Source organism: Centruroides vittatus, unplaced genomic scaffold, assembly GCF_030686945.1.
Source record: "Centruroides vittatus isolate TY-2023 unplaced genomic scaffold, ASM3068694v2 contig_564, whole genome shotgun sequence".
NCBI lineage: Eukaryota > Metazoa > Arthropoda > Arachnida > Scorpiones > Buthidae > Centruroides > Centruroides vittatus.
Window position 1 is genome coordinate 1,168,302 of NW_027122335.1, and position 14,946 is coordinate 1,183,247.

Sequence of the window (14,946 nt, forward strand, 5' to 3'; positions counted from 1 at the left end):
GTTGTACTAATTAGGGCCGTACAGAGCCATCCGACCGCCCGTCGTCGCTATAACCAATGTAGTTTCACTCAAGGTTAAATTATCCTGGCTTCGTAAGACGTTGTTTTACATCCTAGTGGTGGCCTCTCACGGACGTCTATAAAGTTGGTCCGACCGCCAGCCGTCGTATGGCCTCACAAAGTGGTCCGACGGCCGGCTGTCATAGTTTTTTTTTTTAAATAGAAAGCTATTTTATATCTAATAGTGTTTTTTTAATAGTGAATAGTTAAAAAATGGAAAAAATATCGAAAACTAGTTTAATTATTCTCTTTTCTTACATATAAAGTAATTAATATTAAATATTTTGTGGTCTTATAGTCTCTGGTTTCAGGCCATACGAAGGCCAGTCATCATTGATATATTTTTTTTATCTTCACCCTACCGACTGTTATATAATGACCCTTCTATTTATATCATAATAAAATATTAAATATCAAATTTTCTCGTTGTGGCCTGATAAAACGGAAAATATCATATTACAGGTGGCAGTTAACGTGTTAAAGACCGCTAAATAACACGACAACACAAACACAGATGTTTTCATGTTTCGTTCTCTAGGATTTATGATGATTATATTAACATTTACTGTAAATATACATATTTTAATATGATTTTATGCGCTTTTAACGCTTTTCTAGTAATATTACGACTTCAATATTTGTGGCGGACGGATGTAAAGTCGAATAACATGACTTAAACTTGATTTTTATTTTTCCATATACTTTTTTGACAAACGACGTATAATTGAGAACGACATAACTCGAGGTATACCTGTATTGAAATTTCAAAAACATAGAAAAGTTGTAAAAATTATAAGTCATTTTCTTTAAAATGCAAATATAAAAATAAATAAAAATCTCATTTATGTTATATTTCTTTGAATTTTAAACACGCATAAGTTATAATCAAAAACTTGAATGGGTTAATGGTTAGTAATATATGAAGTGTTTAAATGAATTGTCATCACGGTAATCTCCGTGACATTTTATCTCTATTTTGTACTGTACAATGATTCCAATAGTTCTGTAACTTATGAAAACATTCTTGATGTATTTCTTTTGAAATTGTTAATTTCTGTGTCACGTTTTGTATAATTTCTTCAATCTTTGCAAATTAGTTAGTTTTAAGGGCATTTTATGTTTGGAAAACAAAAATAAATTTAGTGAGTATGGTAAATGAACAGGGAATGTTGGTTTTTCATAAGGAATTCTCAAATGGAAAGCATTGAATGTGAAAAAGCACTGCCATGAAATACATGCCAATTTTTAGAAGCTTATTTTTTTTTGTGTTTTGAGTATAGTTATGCAGTTATTATAGAACTGTTTTATAGTATTTTTGCTTAATTAACTATTCCGAACAATTCAAAATGAATGATGCTACATTTTTAGGAAATGGAATCATCATACACATCACATATTTTAACTTAAACATTTTTAGACAAGTATTAAAAAAAGATATACTCAATGTTAAAAAACAATAGACTTTTTACATTTGGCATAAATTTTAGTATATGAATTGTGTGTCTGTTGAATAAAAAAAATTAAAAATCAGACAGAATAAATTAATTTAAATCCATATTTTTGTTAATAAAAGTGTCCAAGAATTAGATACATCATTATTCACAATTTTATTTACTAAAGAAAATTTAATTACAAATTTTAATATGTATTATTTTACTATTAATTATTATTTTTTGGAGGCATGTGTGAAAGCTCTTCTGACACCATACTTTCCAGTAAAATGAATCATCTTCCGAGCAGCATTCATAATTTGTTTTCCATAATTTTTTGTGATTTGTTGACTAATTTTTCTTTATTATTTTTGAAATTCTTTGTTGTTTTTTCTTATATTTTGCTTTCTGAGTAGTCCAAAATTTCTCAATACCATGTGATTCGGGGACTCTTGGGGCATTTTCATCTCTACACACAAAATCTATTTTCATTCTTTCTAGGCTACACTCATTTTATGCTGATTGACAATAATGCTAGTTTCAAGTTTCCCCCAAAAAACATTTCAAAAAATTTTTTCACAATGCATAGAATATTTTTTCTAATTCATATTTTTATTATACTCAGCAGTATTGGGCTATTCATTATTCTAAAGTGCTTATTGTTCACACAGCATTTCACTATTTTAAAATAAAGCTATTGTGTAATAACAAAAATAGAGAACAGTCATGTCAAATAAAAAGAAATTGGTGAATCCAAATGTCCAAATCATCAGGAAATCAATCAGTAACATTAGAAGATAATAAATATTGACACCCTTAAACAATTTCTTGATAACACCAACTATTTGATTAACTTGTGTTATGAAATGTACATTGACTGAGAGTGAAGTAATTTTGTAATGAAAAGTTTAAATGAAACCTTAGAACCTTATTATGAAATACTTGAGAAAAGAAATATAAGCCAAACAATTTTGGATTCATATTTTATGAAGGTGCATGATTCTTAGCTAAATCGCTTTCAACCACAACCATTATTATAGAACAGAAGTTGTATCCATTCACACTATTGTATGAGATCAACACAATAGTAATATAAAAATTGCATTGTTAAATTTTGACTATAAATTCTGTATTAAGTAAGCTATGCTGAACTAAAGTCAAAGCATAGCTACCCAAACAAGTATTACATTAAGCTTCTGTGTTATTGGTATATGTATCAACGTCTAGAAACTTCTTAACATTGTGACATGTGTTCAATATTGCAGCTTTCTGTAGTGCCGTGTATTTGTTTTTATTAAGATTTAATGTTTCTAGACTTTAGTGTATGCAGTATAACACCAGTGGAAGAGAAGACCACAGGCAAATTAAATACACTATTCATTCTCCATAGCTGCCTTATTTCTTGGGCAAGTGGGGTGTACTAGTTGATTTTTTCAATGTGTACATTTTTCATTGTTTATGCTGCTTTCTTCAGGAATGCATCACCAGCATAAAATGAGGATGGCGTGAACTAGATTGTGTAATGGCTTATTGCCATGCCAGGCCAAAATGAAACTTCAGTAATATTGAAAAGATGATGTATCCACAGTAATAGTTGTTTCTTCATTTTTCTAAGCACATTTTACTGTTCATAGAACCCTGTGCAAAATAAGAAGGTGACACATTACCATTCTTATCTATTGCTTGATAAATCAAATGTAACTTCAAGAATTTGAGTTTTTCCTGAACTTTTGATGAAAATCAACTTGCTCTGGGTTGTAGATATGGAAATATTGTATTTCCAATCTGGAACATCTTTTGTATCATTAGGGATATGTCTCATCATTCATTCAGTATCAAAATTATCTGGTAATATTTATTGTACACTTTTCAAAGATCAGTTTTTCCATGTGTTTTTTTGTCACCTGCATACTTTGGAGCTTCAGTTTTACTTGCCACAATTTTCAACTTGTAGACTTTGATATACCTAACTGTTGATACAGACGACTGCTGAATTCTGGTTAATTTGTAAAAACTGATTAACCCAATAATTCGATCTGCAGTCTGATGTCTAATTGAAAGTAGATGAAAATGCTCGCTTGACTAGTGACAGTTTTGCTTCTTTAAGGATATTGGGTTAGTTGGTTTCAAACTGTTGATCTTTTTAACTTGAGTCGTCTTGCTGCCTCATGGACAAACAAATTCATTCTCAAACAGTTCTCTAAATTTATCTTTGACTTTCTTAGTCAAATCTCCAAGATTTTTCTTGAATATAAATAAATAACGACTAACCCGTTACAAAGCTATACATCCACAAGAGCCAAATTATCGGGCTAGAGTTGGCTATAATAAATAAATAATTAATAAGACAATTTGGCACTAGAGCTTGGCGTTAGGCACCATCTCTTACTATTTAATTTAACTTATTTATTTTATTTAATTATAATTATTAAGTTTAGTAAGAGATGGCGCCTAACGCCAAGCTGTAGTGCCAAATTGTCTTATTAATTATTTATTTACTATAGCCAACTCTAGCCCGATAATTCGGCTCTTGTGGATGTATAGATTTTTCTTGAACTTGACTTATTAGTGTCTTTATATCTGCTAATGAATCTATGAGGTTTTGTGGGGTTTACCTTCTTTATAAAATGTTTAATAGTTTTTATCATATGTGTCCATGTATTTTTATAGAAATGCACTTGGTGATCAGCAAATGCTTCATCACTTTTGCCCTCATATATCTAAACAGCTAAAACATAAAACCTCAACTTCAACACATTTTATAAACAAATCACATATCTAGTTAATTAAATATATCACTGTCTCAGGACAAACATAACCAATAATAAAGTAATTTATATATGAAATTGGTATCTTTAATTCTTGGATACTCCTTATAACAAATGTTTTACTATTCATATTACCAAAGAACATGAGTTTGAACCTCATTCAGTGCCAAATACATATCATCTGCTTAATTCTTATTTGTTTTTTTTCCTATGTAGAGAAATAAGATATTAACCAAATAGTGTTAATATTATTATATCAACATTACTAAGTCAATATTAAGCCATTATTATCAAATACTGTTTTTCCATTATGATATAAGTGTTCAGATTTCTAGTAATATAAATATAAGGTTATCTAGAGAGAATAGTTTATTTATACCCAAGAATACATATAAATGTTGTCCAATCAAAATATTATACAAAGTATACATCAAATATTCTACTTTAAAATTCTTTATAAATATTTTTTCCTATATTTGGTATGTGTAAAGGTCCGCTTTTAGCGTCGTAGGTCGAAAAGCCACGCGACCGAGATAATTAGTCCCACCTGGTCTTGGGGCTATAAACGGCTGGAAAGAACAAAGGGAGTAGCGTCTCCGTTTATGAGTACACGTCAATGTGTTTGCCACATGTTGGTCGACTTGAAAAACGTAAACAAGGGACAGACGCGATTGTAAGCTACGTCATCGGGAAATAGGGCGGACATCTTTGGAAGCTCCCAGGGGAAAGGAAGGACCCGATTGGTCGCAAGTGGTCGCCATGGAATCCCTTAAATTGTAAGGGTGGCAAGAGAAACGGGGAGAAGGGCGAGAGACCGGATACGTGGTAGTCTCTGACACTAGGGAAGCCCTTGAGGTGTAGAGAGAGTGTTCTCCTCTTAGGAATTCCTCTGAGAAGGGTTAGTGCAGAGATCGGACGGCCACGCAGTTGAGCCAACTCCGAAAAGCGACCTGAGTTCCCCGGAGTCTAACAGTCCCCAATAGATAAGCCGACATGAGATACCACATCTTTGTTGCATAGTGTATGTAATGTTGTCGAACTTGTACATCCTGTAAATATTTGTTTTGTAAATAAACTGTAAATATTCATTGGACTGAGTGTGGAGGTGTAGCTTACCTCGAACCATCGTAAGGACATTCTCGAGTTGTAAAAACCAACTCGAGACGGATCATCGTAAAGATCGTAACGGATTACGTAAGGATCTTCACTGTATGCATATATTTTTATTAATTAATTTGAAAAATTGATGATATATCTCTATATAAATGACTGATGATATAAAATACTTGTGTGAATTATTCCAGATTATATAAATGAAAATATCGGAAATGAACAAGAAGACAACAAATTGCATATAGGTTTGCAAAAATGATGCTGTTTAGGCCCATTACATATTAAATTTTGTATCTTACCAGATCAAAATGCTGGATGAATGGATCACTACCCATTTATCCAGCTCTTTAGACGATTCATAACATTTGACTGTAACCCATGGAACACAAATCTTTCTGGTATATATAAAAACTCCATCTTTTCTGATAATGAGACACTATATTATATTGGTCCAACTTCATGTGTATTCTGATAGAATTAGTTAACACGGAAGAGATGTTTTGGTAGAAAGAAGTTACACACATTATTCATGCCAGAAACCTTACTCATCCTCCAAAATAAGCATGTAAAGCAGCCTATCCCCCATCTCCAGATCATTTTTGCTTTATACCAGGTCTATACCTAATTCCCACTTTATTGTTCTTTTTAAATATTTTAAATTTATGATTATATAATTTTATTTTACTTCATATTTTTATTTATTTTTACATTTCTTTGTTTGATTTTGATTATATTTATTTATGTTTTTAAATATTTGAAAAAAAAGCATTTTTCAAATTTAAATGTTACTTTTCAGAAAGCAAAATACCAGAATGTTATTTGTAGTATGTTCCACTTGTGTTCAAATTCTTATAAATGATGACAGTTAGGTAAAATAATCAAAGGATCAAATAAGCAAAAAATTTTTTATTATATTACATTAGTCCACAACATTGGGATTCTATATACCACATTTGATATGGCCAACAACTGCTCCTGTTTCTTCAGATATTTGGATGCCAAGAAAGGAGCATGCCTCTAGCCATTTCAGTCGATGCTAAATACCATCGTTCCTATTAAAGAGTTTCAACAAGAGTATTTGTCTGCAGTTTTCTAGTCTGTTGTTAAATGGTCTTCCATGGTTTGTGAGGAGGATTGAGAAGTTTTGCTCAGCAACTCATTACAAAAATGGTCAAAAATGAAAAAAGTTTCAATAAAATTTAAATCAACGATTCTTATACGACTAAAAATGTGAGCTAAAATTTTGATATTTATGCAATTGTGCTAATGAAGCAAAAACTTCTTTAAATATGTTATATTAGATGATAAGTATTTGAAACAAAATAGAAATTATCTCAATGGAAGTGTCATTAAGACAAAAAGAAAAAAAAAATGGAAAATATTGATTGAATTCCCAGGTAAAATGCATCATTTTCTTAGTTGAAATTATTCATGAATTATTAATTTTAAGAATCATAATGAATAATAATTGGTTGAAGTGAACAAGTTCAATTTACAATAGTTTATAGCTTAATATTGATAAGATGAAAGAAAAGAAAAAAAGAAAAAAAAATCTGAGTCTTGTCATGGAATAAAATAAATTGGTTTTGGCATAATGATATTTTTAATTTAATGGTTTTTTTGTCAAATTATAATTTCAATTATTTTACTGCTCCTTATGTTTATTCCCAGCAAATTTTTTCTGAAGCTCAATTATAATAAAAAGTAAAAGACTTGAAAATCACAGAATATCTAAAAGCTAATTTCAAATATATTTGCAGCAATATAAACAGTGTAAATGTACAGAGTTTGCTTTGAAAATAATAAATTCCAAGTATCAATTAATATTTGGTGCATCTGAATCTTAAAACAAAACCAGTAAAATAAATAAATAAGTGAAAGAAAATTTTTTTGTTACACACAGTTTTTAGTACATGTAGAATAACAACAATTTGAAATAGATATTAAAATAAATGAATAAAATTAATCCTTACATGATTGATTTTGTTGTTGTTTATTAATTTTAAGGCTACAAAGGACAAAAAATTTGTTTTGTTTCTTCCAAAACTGTAAAAATATGGATTAAAATGAATAATTCTATGACATTTATTATAGTGTTATATGTAACTGGAAGAGAAGAATTTAATGAAATGATCTTTGAATAATGGTATATGAATATTTTTTATTTTAGCAAAGGTTTCTGAAATAAAATATTAGGAATATATAAAAATCTCGTTAAAAGTTTGAGATTAGTTCATAATGGATATGACAAAAAATAAAATTGTAATCAAATGCTTTTAACTTTTTCTTTTATCAAATAAAAGAAGAAAAAATTTAAATAAAATTAAATTGATCTTAACTAGTTCCATATTTCTTTCTCAGAAGAAGAATGAGACAAGCTGAATTAGCTAGGCTATCAGTAGCTACATAAAAACTCAATGAAAGTAATTTGAAAGAATTTAAATCTTTATTAAATTTAAAGTATTTTAAACTCATTATTAGAATTCTATGCAAAATTTTATTAAATAGCAATTTAAAAAAATGTGAGAACCTTATAAATTTGAAGAACTGAAATATATAAAAATGTATAAATATTTTATTGAGTTTATTTACCAGCATGCTGTTTGACAATATTACTTTTAAATACCAATATATTAATATAGATCAATATAATTCTTATATGAACTACATACGTAATGTAAATACAGTAGCCCCTCGTTATATCGCGCTTGTAGGGAGACAAAGAAAAAGTGCGATATAACAGAGTGCTAATAATTCTGGGCTTACACTAAACAGATTATACACACGATGGAATCTCTATCCTCTGTTCTTTCATCAGCAAGTATTTCTGATATAAAATAAGCTTAGTTTTTCAATACTGAATTTTATTCTTGGTTATATCGTATTAATTGACGTTTACGTGAATATCAATATCTCCATTGTCCATTTAGCATTATTGTTTCTTTAACAATGATGTTTAAAGACAAATACTGTGATATAAAAACAAATTTCAGTCACGATTTTATTACACAGTACTATATTCATAATAAATTGCTTATAAAAAATTTTTGTAATTTATAAATACACAAAATTTAAAAATAATAAATGTTGAACATATAATAGAACAGGATATCGAAAGGAAACAAATGATAGTTGATCTGTTCACCTGTTTTGTTTATTTAGAGCTTGACGAATTTATTATTTCACACGAAGTTGTAGTTTCATGGACAGTGGTAGGAATAAAATATCGTATTTAGTTGCAAAAAGAAATTTAATGGCAATTGATGATTTAAAATTTATTGATTCCAGTGCTTTAAATTTTGGGGGACAAAGGAAGCGCGATATAACGAGAGGCTACTGTAATTACAAAATGAACTTTTCTTAAAACTTCTATTAAATATGTATATTTTCAAGTTTTTTTTAAATTATAATTGCAATTAAATCTGTGATTTTTGTTACGTTAATAAGTTTTATAGCTGAAGTTTGTTTAAATATATCCTGTGCAAAAAGAAGAATTTTTTGTTTTTTCTATTCATAAGAATTTTTAGTTTTCTAGTCAGAAAAGCCAGCTGGTAAATACACTTTCCAGAAAGTTTTCATATTTCCCGTACAAAAAAAAACATTCTTTAAATATTAACAAGGAATGTTCTTGTGTATAATCCTTTAAAAAGTTATAACAAGGCTTTTAATTAGCATCTATTTCATGCTACTGATAAACAATACAGGATTCAACCATAACATATATTTGTATTTAGCTAGCACTTATTAATTCATATCTATAATATTATTATTGTTTAAATGATATAATGTATTAAATTTAAAAAAGTATGAATTTATATATATATATATATATTTATTTATTTATCTAACCAGCATTTAAGTTTTCACTGTCAATTTTAAAATAGTTTTGGTACATAAAATAAAATTAGTCTAACTTTATCTACTCTAAAAGTTGGGTTAAATTGATTTTGAGATTTAAAATGATAGGAATTTTTTCAAGTCATTATGAAACTATTGTAATTAATTGCAAAATATGTTAACTTCTTATTCTTATTTTATAAAAAAATAAATAAAAAATATGTCTTTGTTTTCACTTAATTTCAATTCAATTTTTGAGAAAAAATATTATTGAAACTTCATTTTCAGTTTTCATTTTCAGAAAGTTACTTATAAAATGAGAATAAAAATATTAATGTAGAATTTGTAAATTTGCCTGTATGACAGTTTTACAGAGAAGTGTTTCAACTCTTTTAATTAATATTTAAAGTTGAAAATCCGATCTTTCGAGAAAATATCGGCTTTTATCGAGTCATTTTTTTCCTCGAATATTTTATCATCTTGAGAATATTCTCTTCCAATCTATTTTAACGGCCGAAGTTCTCAATTTATTCTCTATCGAGGCAACTAAGGTCTGCTCGTTAATTTAGTCTGAAACTCGCAGCTCGTCTGTGGAAATTAGACTGGCACCAACACATTTTTATCTCTTCGGATGACTGAACAAACAACATTATACTCGTAATTACGACAAGCGAAAGTTGGAAAAAATTGAAGTCTCTTATCTCCGAAAAAGATAAGCGGCCGTGGGAAAAATTCGCAACAAAAAAAAAAAAAGAAAAGAAAAAGAAAAAACTAACGATATAAAAACTGGCGTTGTTTTAACTAGGAGAAACTTGCAGATTAAATATGCAACTAATGATGTCGAATTTGCTTCATTTTATTAGGACTCCATACAAGCTTTACAATTTATTAAGTTTTAATATATTTCTTCGCATCGTTCGGGTGTTTAAATTCAATCAAAACCGTAAAAAGTAAATAAATAGGCGGGGAAGCATTAAAATTTCGGTATTTTTGACATAGAAGCAATTTATAATGTACAAAACTTTATTTAAAAAAAATGCTTAAAACATTACATCTTTTGCATTTTCCGTAGTGTTACTCCACGCTTCGTAAAATCTATAAAAGTTCCATTTGTTTCCGAGTTTTCTGACCGGAAGTGTTCCTTCCATGCAGGAATGCGGGGAAGGAAACTATCGTCGGTTTTGAAATTTCGGATGTGGTCGAGGATCGTTAAGTTGTCTTCTCTTCCTGTGACCTCTTTAATACACCCGCTAAAACAGATATTTGTGTAATCAACCATGTGACCAAGATAACATTGGCAGACGCCCGATGCCAAATGAACCGAAACCCGCGATAAGGTTCATTTTAAAAGTTTCGGGAAGAAAAATGGCGTTGGATACTTGCCGAATATCGTTTTCATCCAATATTTCAAACAAAATATACAATTACCAGCGCATTTTTCAGTTTCGTTTTAACTTTATCTTCCTTTTTGTTCAAACTTTTAATCTTTTAAGGAAAAAAAAAATAATGATGTTCTTAGCAGTCAGTTTTAGTTAAAAGCATTCATTTACAACAATATATTATTACTAAATTTGTTTCTTTGTACTACTTTAAATATTATCAAATTGATTTCTTTGCTATTATTTTAGCAATTAATTATAATGTACTAAAATTTGATTGTTATTTTAGGGGGGGTGTTATACAGTTGTTATCCGAGAACTACAGATGTTTAGTGTTTACTATTATTAGTGTTATCTTTTTTTTCTATTACCACCCTTTTAGTTTACAGGAAAACATGTTCAAATATTAAAAAATTAGGGAAAAAAATGTAAAAATGATACCAAAACTGAATGTTAGATCAACTAAAAGTAAAGTTGTGTCATTCCTTATTTGTGATTTAATGTATTCTTTTAGAATGTTTTCTATGTTTTCTTCCATAATAATAACTGTACTGTATGCCTATTTTTGCACTCCTCTATATATGAAAGAGTGTAGAATACAGAATAGTAAGTCTCACTGAAGAATTCGACGAGTACTAACGACGTTGACCAAACCTGACGTGTCGATCGTTTTGAGTTTGTTAGTTCCATTGATTCAGTTAGTAGTGACAAATTGAAATTCTCTGGTCTCTTTTCTACTCTAGTTCTTACGGATTTATTTTATCGCTTACAACTGACATCAACCACAAATTCGCATTTCGCGAAATATTCTATGCTATTCTTAAGACGACGGTTTTTTTTATCGTCCATCCTAATTCTTATCCTAAATCCTAGTTGACGCTTAAAATGATTATATAAAATCTCAACAAAAACTAAATACGAAATTACTAAAGTAAATTTTTAATGTCATTTTATTTCCATGGCAGAAAAATCGACAGAAACTTTACACTTTTTCTTTGCTAAATACTCAGTAAATATTGGAGTTATTTATAATTAAAAATGTCATCCGATTAAATCTTGTTTTAAATAAATTATAATTAGAATGAATAATATTTAAAGACCTATCAAATAATAAAGATTTACGACCGTTTAATTCGTTGTTCATCGCATTCTTAGCCTTAAATCAAAATATAAAAATTTTGAATATAATGTTTCTGTCTAAAGAATTTATTGGCATTAAGAAAATCCTAATAAAAAAAAAAGTAGAAGAGTAGAGATTCAATATATTTCACCGTATTTTGTCGAGATTAAATCTACTTACTGTCTAAACGATCGATCAAATTATTTAATGCGTTTTGCAATAAAATTTCAACTTTTTTAAAGGGTCACTCGTAATTTTATTAGGTTTTTTTTAAAGTATTAATTAAACAAATAATTACCGATCAGTAACGTATATAAATATATATTATCGCCTTTTGATAAATCATTTTTATTATCTCGAAAATAAAAAAATAAAAAAAAAGAGTAACAGATAGGGGTGCTTTTTTAAATTTTATAATTATTAGTAATTTTTTAAATAAAGTTTTAAATGGAATAATTCATTTTTTGAAGTTTAACTTGTCAAAATTTATGACAATCGCAAAAAGTTAATGTCGGTAATTACTAATTTTCACTCTTTCCGGTCCGATAACGCAAAATAGTTGCAAACATCAACCGTGTGTACACATTTCTGACGCCCCCTAGCGGAAAGATATCATCTAACGACAGCAACATCTTGTTTGCAGTCGATAACACATCATTAAGAACTCTCGCATCTGCAACTCTGTTTCCACTTAAAAACTTGCAATGTGCCAGTTTCTCCCTCTCACTGTGATAAAGATTTTGAATAATTATAAAATTTTTCGTGTCGGAAAACTTTCTACAATCGTTTCTATAAATAAAAATCTTGTTGTACCACGCTGATATACCGTCCTGTCTACCTTTCCTGTATCCTCGTACATACACCGTACTCGGAAAAGAAACATTCTAATAAATTTTAAATCCCTACTGAGATTGTTAAACAAGAAAATACATGTTTTCTTTCTGTTACAGGAACATTTTTCCTAACTAACTATAGTTTTCTGAAATACAGTTACTACTATAAAGGACGTTGAACCGAGAAAAAAATATAATCTTCTTGTTTTTATTTCTTCTTAATTCTTGTTTTAAAAATATGCAGAATATCGAGTGTTACTTATTCTTATATATGGTAAATTGGAGTACAGGCGGAAGTTGAAAGTAAGCAAATCGAATTAACTGAAAGACACTAATTATTTTATGAAAATTTTCGAATGTTGTAGAGAAGTACTAGACAAGAAGAGGAATATTGTTTGAAGACAATAAAGAGAAAGCGAGCAGCTGCTCCTTTGAGAAGTTAGAGCAAAACAAAGCCGGGACAATGGAAGTGATTGTGGTCATAACGGGACAGATTGGAAGAGACAGTAATGCCAAGAATAGACAATAACTACTGGACAAAGAGTATTTTCTTCAGTTTGCAGAAAGGCAATTGGATTTAAGTTTGATAAAGAGAAGCTATATCTAATTTTCAAGGAAACTTGAAAATGGGTTTGAACATTAGATGTTTTCTATCACTTAACAAGGCTTAATAATTTTATTGAGGGTAAAGAAACTTATATCACTTATTTCTTTCTGTATACGGAATCTGTTTGACTATAGTTTTTATAGGAAACTAATCTTCTTGCCTAGCAGATAAAGCGAGAATCCATTATGGTCCGAACAATTTCATTTTTACATCTACTTGTTATTTTTTTTTCTAGAGAAGGAGAAATTGGTTTGGCTGACAACTAGTAAAAAGGAAAGCTTTTAAATCTTTCAATAACTTTGCAGGAAATTTTCTTTGAAAGTTTCCCAGTCCCTTCATCTTTCGGGAAGAAACTCAGTTTTGTCAGAAACGCCCCATCTCGTGGGAATGGAAAGGTCTTTTTCAGTCCTTTCAGATTTTTACCTTTTCTTCTCATCTGTTCTCGTTGAAGTTCCTGTTTTGACTTGGATATTCTATTTTTTTCTTTTCTTTTCTTTCAATATATAACAATTTTAAAGGTGATTGTTAAGGATTTTTGTTCTGGAATTTGTTAGATTGTTTGTGACAGGGATAAAACGTGACTATATAAGATGGAAGATGGATAAAACGTGACTATATAAATATAGTCACGTTTTATCCATTTTCCATTGTTCTCGTGTCCACTGTCTATAACAGATTCCAGAACAAAATGATCCAGAAGAAAGTTCAAGCATCCGAGATGGAGTTCTATGTATAACAATGTATTTATTTATACTGATTGGGCTGCAATTTGAAAAAAATTCTAGACTATAAATTCGCACTTTCGTTTGTCTGTCCTTCATTAATCTCGAGAACAGAGTTAGATGATCGGCACGACTCTATTGCTAACAGGAAAAGTATGATGTACAGGGACAAGACACTACTAATTTGAGGTGGAGAGAATATATTTTAAATTAAATAAATTTAAAAAATACGATTAAAAATTTTTGCTCGGTATTGTGACATGTCGTAATAAATAATTGCTCGTATATAAATAATATTTTATGTCGTATTACTGAATTTCCATAAAAATTCTTAATAATTTCTGTGGTTTTATATGAAAATAATGACATAAATAATTTAATTATTTTATTTGAAATTTATTTATCTTTATAACCATAAAAAGAATTATAAAAGAAGAAAATTTAGTTTCATTTTTTTTTTAATTGAGTAAAGAAGAACGAAACCAAATAGAAAATTACTTTAGAAATTTTTCTTGGATGCCTGTAATGCATATTAATTCGTCTAAATTTAGAATATATTTTTCAAAGTTTTGTACGCGAAGTTTAACTTTTGTGTGAAGAAAAACGATTCAAAGAGTGGGATAGTAAAAATTTTTAAATATAAAAAGCTAGTAAACATTACAGATAAGATATTCTTACTGTATGAAAACACGACTGGAAATAGTAAATCTATTCTTTGAGCAACAAGTTCGCCCATAAATATGTATTTATGAAAGAAGATTAACAGAACATGGGACTTTTAATAATGGAACGTAGTAATAAACTTGAAACTGTTATGCCGTGATACACCGGGATCTCTCCTCAGGCAAAGTTTTCAGTATTGCATTCAGTATATTAAGGGAGATATAAGAGAAAGTTTATGACTAAAAACATCAAGTTGGTCTTTGAATGAACTTTCATTACAGGAAGCAGTTTGTCATCTAAGCTTAGACCAAACGGCAACTTCTCTCTACCGAGTCTTTCACTAACCTTATATTTATTCAACTTAACTTGGATCAACCAATTTAATCCAACTCGACGCGACATAATTATACGAAAT

The 14,946-nt window shown here is 29.1% G+C and overlaps 1 protein-coding gene across 1 annotated transcript in view; it reads right to left on the reverse strand.

Annotated features, from left to right (window-relative positions):
• LOC136978969 (valacyclovir hydrolase) overlaps nucleotides 1-14,946 on the reverse strand; it is a 243,425-nt gene that overhangs the window by 98,388 nt on the left and 130,091 nt on the right. The window lies entirely within an intron of this gene.